General features: G+C 43.9%; 1 pseudogene; it reads left to right on the top strand.

Annotated features, from left to right (window-relative positions):
• Positions 1-13,209: 13,209 nt before the first annotated feature.
• On the top strand, positions 13,210-13,327 carry LOC126163463 (5S ribosomal RNA; annotated as a pseudogene).
• The last annotated feature ends 556 nt before the right edge of the window (positions 13,328-13,883 follow it).

Here is a 13,883-nt window from a genome sequence, read left to right on the forward strand (position 1 = left end):
TGAGAGAATTGGTTGAAATTTCCAAGAATACATGTAATGTGAAAAGGGAGGACGACTATAGGGGTTTCCGCCATCAAGGAAGTGAATATGCGGCCGCAGTGTCAGATCAATACAAACAACGCGCCTCAAGTCACATCACGGACAATAATGATTTTGGTAAACACTTCCCCACCTAACTCTGTAACTCTGTCAGTTTCGCATCTAGCCAATGATGATGGTCAACGAAAAGCAGCAGGAGGAATTTCAATCATAACCCTTCTCCAGCGTAAGTGTGGAATAGTGCCATTCTATCCAATGACGATGGGCCACCAATAGTTTCCATAAGAGTTTAGCCAATAATGCCCCTTCTTCTGCATCAGCGCGGTAATATTAGCCTATGACGATGGCCCACCAATGGTAGCCACAGGAATTTTAACCGATACTCACACTTCTCCAACAGAAACGCGGGAAAGCTCCCCTTTATAAGAGAACGTGACACTAGTCTCTGATTGTGTTCTAGCAGTAGTGGGACCGAAACATCCTGAAGAGGATCCCAGTAGAGGAGTCGAAACGTCGATTATTTTAGAAGAAAATATGACGCGGCCTAACAAAAAAGAAGATTTTAACTTAAATGCACTCACGTTCTTTGCCAAGGTAATATTAAGCGATCAGTCTGCATTCACAAACCATGTTAGCGTTAACCCGCATAACATGCATTACTGCAGTGTAGAAAATCTCCACTGGTTACTGGAAGCTGACCATAAACGTTCTAGGTCGGTTAACGTACAGTGAGGCATCATGGGGAACAAACTAATGGGACCGTAGTTTATCGATGTCACCTTCAATGGACGCAAATATCGAACGTTTTTCGAACGGGAACTAACGGTGCTACTGCGGATTGGACGGTTGACAGCGTAATTGGTTTCAACGTGTCGGCCGCATTACTCAGTTGAAGCACAATAAGTATTAGACCGTGTTTACATTGTTCGGTGGATCATCAGAGATGGCCCTATTAACTGGCCCGTTACGTCGCCGGATTTATTTCTGTGGGTATATTTGAAAGATAAGGTCCACCAACAAGTGCCAACAAGCCGTGAACACACAGCCGACCGCATCTGGCCCATGTACGGTCATTTGAAAAGCGGATCACTAAGTGTACTGAAGCTGGCAGTACTACGTTCGAACACTTCCTATAACTGGAATAGTAGAGTAGCGTTTGTCTTGAGGCACGGCCACAGTGGCGACTCGAGTAGTCCCGTGTTCGGTATGTCGGAGGAGTACAACGTTGCGAATGGGGTTTTCAATTAGAAGTTATGAAATACTGGCCCGTCCTACGCTAACAGCATGAAGGTTGGGCCCCATGTACCACTGGATATTCAAGGGCCTTTGAGCAACATGTCGTAAATAACGATCGTGTACCCATTTCTATTCCTCCGACTACAGCACCAACAGTGTCGAACGAAGAAAATGCTTCAGACAAAACATACACGTAGATTTTACCGTAGAATCGTATCTGCAATAAAGAACAGGAGTCACCACTGAAGATATCAACGTTTCCCGCCGCCACCCACGCACGGGGTGGAGTGTGGGGTCGAAGGTGCTATCATTGGATGTCCATATCCGAGACAAACAAATTAGAATTAGACCTTTTTTTGTACATTGTGTAGTTTCCGAGATATTTCAATGTATTCGTTTAAAATGAACACTATGTATATTCTACGACAGAGCCACATACAGGCATTGTGTCTCTGTCGTAGAATGGTCACCTGCTAAGTTGGAGCTCGAGTTCGATTCCGGTCGATGCAGATTTTTTTAAATAAAGGTGAGTGTTCTACGAGCATTTATGTGAAGTGTAAAATACAAGAAGATAAAAAAAAGTCCGTAGCACTCGAAACACGTATTAGCCGAATCACTGGTTCGAGTTTTGTTTTGGTCACTATTTTCTTTGTTCTTTTCAGTTCATTTCAAATACCTACGTCACTTAGATACAAACCCCATTAAATATATACTAATTAACACATATCTAACTCTCATTTTGATGAAACAAGCAAGTCACCTTGTTGCTTATAAGCTATTGCACACACAAATCCAATTTTGACTGCAAACGCAAATTCTTAATAACGATCTTTTATTGTTTTCAAAGACTGTTTAAACTCAAAATACACTACACATGAATTTGTCTTAGAAATTAATGTATTTTACGCAGCAAGCAAACACTTGCGGAACAGGCACTATTTTTATTAAAATTTGCATGGAACGGGAAACGAAGCCAACTTAGTAGTGGAGCAATCTACCACACACCCACAATGGCTGTATACATATAGGCACATAAAGCATAAATTATGAAAACACTTTCACCTATGTAAGTTCTAAAGTGGCAAAAAATATGAGTATACCGTAATCGAACTGTACAAGTGGCCATATGCAGTGCAACATACACTTGCATTTAACTTTCAACCAGTAACTATATGTTCGGACTGCGGGTAATTAATGTATTTAAATACATCCCTTAACAGCAATGGCTCATGATTTTAGCTTAGGACTGAGGAACAGATTTTAGTGTGGGATAGAATATCACATTCTAATAAGAATCACAGCAAAAGTTCATACAAAGAACTATATTCTCAAGTGTAATATGTATGAAGTTACTGAGTAGTCAACATACAGTACTTACTGGAGCATACTGGTATGTAGCAGTTCTTTTAATGGTATGAGGATATCTTACATACAGGTAATCCTCTTGATATTGTTTACTTACAGACGCTCAACTCGCTAATGACCGTAGCAGTTTTGCGCCCTAAAACCATAACGAAAACTCTCAGCTTCCCACTAGACGTCCGCTCATACGCACAGCTAGCTACCTTACTACTGTAGTGTGCCTGTCTCGCAACAGACAATTGTTTGAGAGGCCTATTGAACACTTGCAAAATAAGTGTTGTTTTCAAAGCTTTTATAATACAAAAGGTTTAACTGATGTCCTTCCATCACAAATAATTTTAGATGTATAAATATGAAACAAAATCTTAATATGATAATTTACGAAAAATTAAACTCACGTCTTCACATAAACGCCCAACCGTTGATTCCACTCACTCGTCGAGTAGAGCATCTGCATCTACATCCAACTCCGTACTCCGTAGCCAACTTACGCTGTGTGGCGGAGGATACTTTGTGTACGAGTGTCACTTCCCCCTTTACCTGTTTCAGTAGCGTAAGGCTCGCCGGAAAAATTATTGTTGATAAGACTCCGTGTCAGTTCGAAACTCTCTGTTTTTATCTTGATGGACTTTTCGCGAGATATGCGTAGGATGAAGGTTGGCTCTTCTAGGAACGTACGCCCTCGGAGCTTTAACAGTAAACCATACCGTAATGGTGAACGCTTCTCTTGCACCTTCTGACACAAGAGTTGGTTGAGCTTCCGTGATTACTAACGAATCTGTAACGAAACATACTGCTCCTCCATGGCTCTTCTTTGTTTCCTCTACCAATCCTGTACGGTTCACATCCCATACTTATGAACAATGTTCAGGTATTCTTCGAATGAGTGTTTCGTAAGCTATTTCCAATGTGTCTCAATCTGAATTGTGCCTTACTCGCAATTAATTTTGTGTGTTCGTTCCACTTCAAATGTCTGCGTACGCATATTCGTACGTCGTTTATGGAAGTAAGTGCTTCAAGTGATTGTTCTGATGTTGTACACTCATACAATAAATGGTCTTCCTCTATGTATTCTCAACACGTTACAGCAACCGATGCTCTCCGGTCTTCCTGCAGTTCGCTATAATTTTCTAGTGTTGCGTCTTCCCTGGATACCACAGCATCATCCGCGAAAAGCCTCATGGAAACTCGGACGTCATCTACTAGGTTATTTACACTCCTGGAAATTGAAATAAGAACACCGTGAATTCATTGTCCCAGGAAGGGGAAACTTTATTGACACATTCCTGGGGTCAGATACATCACATGATCACACTGACAGAACCACAGGCACATAGACACAGGCAACAGAGCATGCACAATGTCGGCACTAGTACAGTGTATATCCACCTTTCGCAGCAATGCAGGCTGCTATTCTCCCATGGAGACGATCGTAGAGATGCTGGATGTAGTCCTGTGGAACGGCTTGCCATGCCATTTCCACCTGGCGCCTCAGTTGGACCAGCGTTTGTGCTGGACGTGCAGACCGCGTGAGACGACGCTTCATCCAGTCCCAAACATGCTCAATGGGGGACAGATCCGGAGATCTTGCTGGCCAGGGTAGTTGACTTACACCTTCTAGAGCACGTTGGGTGGCACGGGATACATGCGGACGTGCATTGTCCTGTTGGAACAGCAAGTTCCCTTGCCGGTCTAGGAATGGAAGAACGATGGGTTCGATGACGGTTTGGATGTACCGTGCACTATTCAGTGTCCCCTCGACGATCACCAGTGGTGTACAGCCAGTGTAGGAGATCGCTCCCCACACCATGATGCCGGGTGTTGGCCCTGTGTGCCTCGGTCGTATGCAGTCCTGATTGTGGCGCTCACCTGCACGGCGCCAAACACGCATACGACCATCATTGGCACCAAGGCAGAAGCGACTCTCATCGCTGAAGACGACACGTCTCCATTCGTCCCTCCATTCACGCCTGTCGCGACACCACTGGAGGTTGGCTGCACGATGTTGGGGCGTGAGCGGAAGACGGCCTAACGGTGTGCGGAACCGTAGCCCAGCTTCATGGAGACGGTTGCGAATGGTCCTCGCCGATACCCCAGGAGCATCAGTGTCCCTAATTTGCTGGGAAGTGGCGGTGCGGTCCCCTACGGCACTGCGTAGGATCCTACGGTCTTGGCGTGCATCCGTGCGTCGCTGCGGTCCGGTCCCAGGTCGACGGGCACGTGCACCTTCCGCCGACCACTGGCGACAACATCGATGTACTGTGGAGACCTCACGCCCCACGTGTTGAGCAATTCGGCGGTACGTCCACCCGGCCTCCTGCATGCCCACTATACGCCCTCGCTCAAAGTCCGTCAACTGCACATACGGTTCACGTCCACGCTGTCGCGGCATGCTACCAGTGTTAAAGACTGCGATGCAGCTCCGTATGCCACGGCAAACTGGCTGACACTGACGGCGGCGGTGCACAAATGCTGCGCAGCTAGCGCCATTCGACGGCCAACACCGCGGTTCCTGGTGTGTCCGCTGTGCCGTGCGTGTGATCATTGCTTGTACAGCCCTCTCGCAGTGTCCGGAGCAAGTATGGTGGGTCTGACACGCCGGTGTCAATGTGTTCTTTTTTCCATTTCCAGGAGTGTATATATGGTCAGTCCAATCTATACAGAAAAAATATAATGGAAAAAATAAAACCTACGTGTATAGCTTCAGTTTACGTGTTTAACTTCAGCATTACTAAGTCTCCGGATGTGAAACGTATGCAGTGTGTAAGGGATGGCTTTTGGGAGATGTTTTGGCTACTAATTAAGCACCACTAAGGATTTTCCCAAACATCTAAACAGCACTTCCTTTGGAATGGAAATGGCTAGTAATATTCCAGAACCACAACATGGCTCTGAAGAGCAGGATGAGCAAAAAAAAAAAAAAAACTTTCTGTTATGATGATGACGAACGAGTCGTCGCCAATGTTGACTGGTGGGCAAAGCTAAATAGAAACATATAAATCACACCATGGTCTGGCAACGACTACAATAATTAGAAGTCGTTGGTAAAAAATAATGTGCATTGTTCTTAACTGGTTGTACAGGATTCTTCTTGGCTGCACACATATAATTATGAACAGTTAGCTATTGAGGTCTCACTTAGGCCGTTCATTACTAAGCGCCTTGGTACGTTGCTTCCTATCATCTGAAGGCCATGCTACTTTACTACTTGACGTCTCGAGCAAGAGTGGACGAGAGCTCGCTAGAAACTTGATACAAGCCGCTGGTCGCGACTCGCAGATCCAACGATACTAATACGGACCGCGGTCGATAAATGCAACCCCTAACAAGCGTGGTATCGAACGTCGATACGACACTTTCCGCGACTTCAGAAATAAGTCTCAAGGTACTGCGTTGAGACAGTAATGCTCTTTGTTGAAAATGATAGATTAGCTTATAAAGTTTTTATGAATACACTTCCACAGGTTACATTCCATTAGGAATCGTTGTGCTCGACAGTTGTGAAACTGTTATAATCTTGGATATTAATATGTATTTTATAGGAGTTCTAGCTACATTTCAGCTTTTTCTCTTTCTTATTCGTTTTATCCCTGATGATGGCATTACTGTAACTGAAATCTAGCTAGAATTGCAATAAAACACAGGTTTATAGGCGACTGATAGTCGTGTTTCTCACTAATTGTAACTTCCAAATGGTCGACGTCTGTGTTCCTTAGAACGTCTATCAATTCCTCGTCACGTCTTTGCCAGCATCTCTTCCGTCATTGGCCCTACTGCATCTCATACTCGTGCACTAAGAGTTTCCACGTTAGGGACGGGCGAACTAAACACTTTCCTTAACCTTAAGCTCGCAAAAAGAGACAAGAGGAGCTACGCTTGCTGAAAGTAGTGCCTGATGTTTGCTATGATGTCGATCTATTTGTCCTGGCTAGCTTTACCTCAGAACTAGCGAACAGATAATCCACAGTGTGGGATGCTACATCTTGCTGAAATACTATCCGCGGTTGAAGTTCCTTTAACCGAGTACTCATTCCTTATATATTTGTTTCATTTCATTTATTTATTTAACATAGCCTGATTAGGGCCACTAGGCCCTCTCTTACATAGGACAACTATATCACACGTATAATACCTTTCTTACGTTATAGTCACCTAATGAATAACAACTTTAATGTGACAACTAGTATCAAAATTTTCTGGGTGTCTGAAGCGGCACTGTAACTAAATCATACCAACTAAAAACAAATAAAGTTAATAGTAGCAGCGGACGTGCTACTGCAGTTGCGCCCACTAATAATGATAATAGTAATAATAAAAATATTGAAGAAAATAGTGAGAGTTATAACAATAACGATATTGGCGGATATAAGAAGAACTTATACATGTAGAAAATATGATTTTTTTAATATAGCGAGTTCAGTGGAAAAGAAACTGAAGGATAGTACATCGGCTATGAACACTGGGAAATGAGTACGATTAGGCTGGAAAGAGGTACGTACAAGGGTAAGGAGTTCGCACAGGGACAATGGTATTCCTTAGTGTTGCTTTAGTAGGTGATTAACAGTCTTCTTCAGCTGGAGAAGTTATCCAGTTTTATAATATAATGCGGTAGATCATTCCAGAACCGGCTTCTTGCCACTGAGAAGGACTTCGAGAAAGTGGCTGAACGTTGGATTGTGAAAGAAAGAATGTTTCTGTAATGGGAGAGGGAGCTTCTATCATGTTGTTCGATAAGATCGTTAAGGTTGAGGGGAGGTATGATGGACAGTGTTCACTGATAAGACAGTGGACAAGTTAGAACTTAGGGAAATCTCTGCTGTTGTCTGCACACAGTCAGGATAGCTGTGCCTATGATAGTGGCATATGAGACAATAGACGGTCATCACAAGTATAACGGACACAGGCGTTCCAAAGCAGTTTCATTCACCGTCAATTATACTGAGCAAGACTTTGCAGCATTACAAGAACGTAGATTACGTTCCTAGTACCTAATTTATGAGGTCGCGTAGAAATGCTAAGCATTTGCATATCCAAGTATGTAGTACACTTCTTGTCAGTTCCATGTTTGTCACAGGCCGCTTTCATGGCTTGTAATTTTAAAAGCCAGGAAACACAGTACCACGATGATATGGGAGAATGCAGTATTCCACAAATCGAAAATACTGTCAGATCCTGTCTTGAATTGATACTAATTTTAATAACAACAACCTCAGGTGAACTGAGATACTTTTACTAGGTCAAGACCGGTTATGTTCCGTGAACCGTATCAGATGACCCGTAGTTACGAAAAAAAAAAAGTTAAAGCTACAGTTACTTACACACAGAGACGACATCAGTCATGGGATACTTCCTAACATCGTGTCGGAATTCTGTTTGCCCGGGGTAGTGCAACAACTCGACGTGGCATGGACCCAACAAGTCGTCGGGGTCACATGCATAACTATTAAGAGCAATGCTGCGTTACAGTCGTCCATAATGGCGAAAGTGTTGCCCGTGCTGGATTTTGTTCTTGAACTGACCTCCCGATTATGTCCCACATACTGTAGATATGATTCGTGTCAGGCGATCTAGATGGCCAAATTAATCTTTCGAACTGTACAGGATATTCTTCGAACCAATCGCGAACAGCTGTGGCCCGGTGACATGATGCATTGACACCCGTAAAAATTCCTGCGTCGTTTGGGGGAAGAACTAAAGCTCCACATGGTCCCCAAGTAGCCGAACACAGCTGTTTCCTGGCAATGATCTGTTCAGCTGGACCGGAGGACCCAGTTCATTACACGTAAACACAGCCCACACTGTGATGGAGCTACCACCTGCTTGCTCTGTGCTTTTCGACAACTTGGGTCCATGGCTTATTGGGGTCTCCTCCACACTCGAACCCTACCGTACCTCTCACCAGCTGAAATCGGGACTCAGATGACCAGGCCACGGTTTTATAGTCGTCTAGTATCCAACCGGTATGGTCACGTCTCCTCGAGAGGCGCTGCGGGCGATGTTGTAGTATTAGAAAAGATACTCACGTCGGTCATCTGCTGACATTGCCCAATAACGCCAAATTTCGCCGCAATACCCTAACGGATACGTTCGTTGTACGTCCCCCATTGATTTCTGCGGTTGTTTCACGCAGTGTTGCTTATGTATGAGCACTGACAACTTGCCGCAAAACGCCGCTGCTCTTGATCGTTAAGTGAAGGCCTTCATCCACAGCGTTGTGCTTGGGGAGAGGTAATAACTGAAATCTGGTATTCTCGGCAAACTCTTGACACTGCGGATCTCCGAATATTGATTTCACTAACAATATCCGAAATGAAATATCCCATGGGTCTATCTCCAACTATTATTCCGTGTTACGCCGGCCCTGATGGCCGAGCGGTTCTAGGAGCTTCAGTCCGGCACTGCGCTGCGGTCGCAGGTTAGAATCCTGCCTCGGGCATAGATGTGTGTGATGTCCTTACGTTAGTTAGGTTTAAGTAGTTTCTAAGTCTAGGGAACTGATGACCTCAGATGTTAAGTCCCATAGAGCTTAGAGCCATTTGAACCATTTATTCCGTGTTAAAAATCTGCCAATGCCCGTCGTGTGGCCATAACCATGTCGGAAGTCTTTTCACGTGAGTCACCTGCTCCGCCAATGCTCTGCCTTTTATACCTCGTGTACGTGGTACTACCGTCGTCTGTATATGTGCACATCGATATCCCATGACTTCGGTTACCTTAGTGTACGTGATGATTGATTTGAAACCCGCGCTGGGAACACTGTTCGAAACAAATTCTTTCACCGACGTCATGGCCCAAGAAGTGTAATAGTCTCAACGTTATGGTGAAGACACTTAATGAAACATGACACACACACACACACACACACACACACACACACACACCGAACGAGCGTCAGTTAGGAGCTCAGCCAGCAGTGAGTGCTGGGACATGAGAAGACGTGCTGCTCAAAAATCGTTCGACGGCTCTTCGAGGAGCTTCGATAAATGCTATTCTGCTCACAAAATACAAAGTGCAGCAGGTCAAGAGCGTCACCATACCACTACAGTCTTAATTACTTGTTGCTAGGACACGTGCATTTCCACAGAGGTGTAGTTCCTTCGGTCCATTTACTTGACGTGTTATTATTTTCATAAAAGTTATTGTATATTGCACCTTCGAAGATAAATAATTTGCATTGTGCAGTTATTTCATATTTTATTTGTAGCGTGACAAGTATTCTAATCATTGACTAAGTTTCACTGCAGTAGCAGAAAATAGTTTTGTGTAGGACATTTTTTAAATTACATTTTGGATTTACGGAAAGCACAAGTATTACAGTGCAAATTACTTACGAGCAGATCACGACGACTGCATTAACCTAATACCCCAGGAAGTTGCCTCAGTGAAAGAGGGATCAAAGTAAGTGAGTAAGTGTCTCGGCTTCTTTGAAGATACTCTATCGTTTGTGACAAAACGACGGTCAAAGCTTTAGAGCAGAGCTTAACAACTGGCCGGTTTTGAGCGCGAGTACTCGCGTCTGCTCAGGCACGTGCTCGCGAGCAGGTGCAAGGTCGCGGAGTAGGGAGGGAGGGGAGGGAGGGGAAATGCGCGCGCACGTTTGAATAGGGCCGCAGCGTGCCTATTGAATTCGCGCCGACAGTGTAACGTTTAAAGTACTACGATCAGCTCTAACAGTCACTTCGCTGGTTAAGAAACATGTCATGTCGCCGTTGTGTTACCCCAACCATGCATTCGCAGTTCAACCCTCATTGGTTGGAATTGTATCTGTTTACAGAAAAAGATGGCGTTGCAAAATGTTTAGTATGTCACAAAACGCTGAATTCTTTTAGGAAATTTAATTTGCAGCGACATTGTACGTCGTACCACGCGAAAGAGTACGGAAGTGGAAAATGTGATGGACCAGATCCTGCACAGGAAGTTATTAAACTTAAAAGAAAGCTATCCGAAGAAGATCTGGACGACAAAGAAAAATCAACTGAGGCAGCTCTCAGGGTGAGTTAGAAAATTGCTTTGCTTTTAGCAAAATCCCTGCGCCCCGTCGCTGATGGCGATTTAATAAAAGAATGTTTGGCAGTTGCAGCGGAACATTTGTGTCCATCTCAAGTTGAACAGTTTCGGATTGTGCCATTATCTAACATGACCATTATGCGTCGCATACAGGACATGGCAGACGACGTCCAGAGCCAGCTTTCAAATAAAAGATTTTATGGCGTATTCTCTAGCTCTCGACGAAAGTATTGATATCACTGGAACAGCGCAGCTTGCCATATTTATTAGAGGTGTTAATAGAGATTTTCAGGTGAGGGAGGAGCTCCTCGATGTAGTAGCCATGCAGAACACTACAACCGGAGGTGATATTTTAAGTAATGTTGAAGAAAGTGATGAAATATAGGATTGTCGTGGAATTCCTTAGTTTCAATGTCTACAGACGGTGCACCAGCGATGACAGGGAAAAATCAGGTTTCGTTGCGCTGTTGAAGGAGAATATGCAAAAACTGAGTGTGCCGAATGAAATAAGGCGCGTTCACTGTGTGATCCACCAGGAAAACTCATGTGCAAAGAGTATCACTCTAAAAAATGTGATGAGTGTTGTTGTTCGTACAACCAATTATATAAGGAAGCGTGGGCTACAACACAGGCAATTTAAAAGATTTCTTGAGGATGTAGAAAGCCAGTTTGGTAGCCTGCCTTATTACAGCGAGGTTCGCAGGCTTAGCTGTGGCGAATTATTAAATCGATTTCTTTGCATATTAGATGAGATAAATATGGTCATAGAAATAAATAACATGTGTTTTCCTGAATTGAAAGAGCCTTCGTGGAAATGTGATCTCGCCTTCTTAGCAGATTTAACTAGCCATCTGAATGCTTTGAACATTTCACTACAAGGTAAAGATGTACTAATTATTCATTTCATAGATCGAATACGAGCTTTTAAAATGAAATTGAAACTTTGGGTGAGTCAGCTGGAAACAGGAAATCTAGCTCATTTTCCTAAATTATCATCCATGCAAGATGTTCACAAAGACTGTGAACGTAATTAACATAGTTTAGTTGCCCTTAAGAGAGAATTTGATCGACGCTTTCAAGACCTGACAGCACTAGACAGTGATTTTGATCTGTTCTCCTCTCCATATTCAGCAAATATTGAAGAGATTCGTCCTGAGCAGCAACTAGAAATTATTGACCTGCAGTATGACAGAGAAACGCATTGTCTGATCGAAATATAAACTGCTCGCTGCACCTACGATGCACAAGAACAATTGCTCCGAACATAGACGCAATTGTAAAGGGAAAAAAGTACAAGATAACCGAGAATCCCACCTTCAGTGACACCTTTTACTGTGTAACAGTTCACAAATTAATACGAATGTAGAGGCATACACTAAGCTAGTAAAATTATGTGGCACGTGTACATTCTCCTTTGTTTGTTTCATTTGTCGCAGTAATAATTCGTGAGTGATATCCCTGCAGGTGGCCGCGGATTTACATTGACTGGCGGCAGCTGTTGTGTGCCCCACGTGGCTCTCCCCACTCCCCACTCCCCGCTCTGGTCGGGTAGTGGGGGTAGCGTGCTCGCGCTGCTCCGTGCTCGCACCTTGCTGCTCACAGCTTGCTCCGCGAGCAAGTATGTTGTGAAGCCCTGCTTTAGAGGTAGTTTATGTGCCTTTTCGCGGGTAAACAGCGCAACTGCAGCGCTGGAACACTAGCTAACGTCGCGGCTTCTTAGTTTTGACCCCCAGTGTTCACAAACCGATTTTTATTGCAGTTTTTGTTTCTCATTTATATACCCATTTCCAAAGAAGATTACTACACGAATTTTTTCCATTGTGTATTGAAATAACGTTGTCTACATTCGTCTACTCACTGTATGTCTCACGAATGAATTAAAATAAAAGAGGAAAGAAACAGCAATGCAAGAGTGAGTTATTTGAAATTGTTTTCGGTGAAATGCCTGTAGTATATCTTATTCATAATCAGCTTCAAGTGCCAGTTTTTGGAAAAGTGATCCGATATGCTTGATTTAATTCAAGGAGTGAAACCATCAGCAATGTTAGCTACTTTTCTTTCTCGAGTTCGATGCTTACGAACAAATGTCAGAGTGGCAAACCTGGCTCGGCCGTGATGTTAGGAATTTAAATGTTTCGAATGTTTCTACGATCAATATAACCTAGAAGATACAGTGTATCTTTGTGAAGAATAAACATAAGAATAAAACATAACAATTCATATAAAAGTTCATACATAAATGACACACAGGAAAATGAAAATTTTAAATACATAATAGAATAAAAATGGTTCAAATGGCTCTGAGCACTATGGGACTCAACTGCTGTGGTCATAAGTCCCCTAGAACTTAGAACTACTTAAACCTAACTAACCTAAGGACATCACACACATCCATGCCCGAGGCAGGATTCGAACCTGCGACCGTAGTGGTCGTGCGGTTCCAGACTGTAGCCCCTTTAACCGCTCGGCCACTCCGGCCGGCATATAATAGTATAAATGTGTGACACTTAGTGTGAAATCCAGCTTTAATTTTAGAATAGACATATCGCCCTTGTATCCCCTAGTGGAAACGGCCTTGCTGCAGTGGATACACCGGTTCCCGTCAGATCACCGAAGTTAAGCGCTGACGGGCGTGGCCGGCACTTGGATGGGTCACCATCCGGGCCGCCATGTGCTGTTGCCATTTTTCGGGGTGCACTCAGCCTCGTGATGCTAATTGAGGAGCTACTCGACCGAATAGTAGCGGCTCCGGTCAATGAAAACCATCGTAACGACAGGGAGTGCGGTGTGCTGACCACACCCCCCTCCTATCCGCATCCTCATCTGAGGATGAGAAAACGGTCGGATGGTCCCGATGGGCCACTTGTGGCCTGATGACGGAGTGCTGAGTGAGTGCCTTGTATCCCCTAACTTGAGAAGAAACGCTCGTGTAGTAACCTTCTACGGCCATGGGTAAATAAATGAAAATATAAAATAAATAAATAAAAGTGCAAGACGGCATCTAAACTACGCCTGAGAAAAGGTTGAGTATCTATGGCGTTAGCCACTGCGTCACCATTTCTGCTGATCTTATAGAGCGCTAGGAGGCATATAAGTTACTCGAAGACTTTGATCATAGTTTTCTCAGAACCGGTCCAGTGTCTACGGGTAAGCCGTGAAACGTGTTTGCTTATTTCTATTCCCCTTTCCACCGAGCGAAGGCTCACGAAAATAGGATTAAGGCACTTGCCATATTCTCC

Source organism: Schistocerca cancellata, chromosome 2, assembly GCF_023864275.1.
Source record: "Schistocerca cancellata isolate TAMUIC-IGC-003103 chromosome 2, iqSchCanc2.1, whole genome shotgun sequence".
Classification (NCBI taxonomy): domain Eukaryota; kingdom Metazoa; phylum Arthropoda; class Insecta; order Orthoptera; family Acrididae; genus Schistocerca; species Schistocerca cancellata.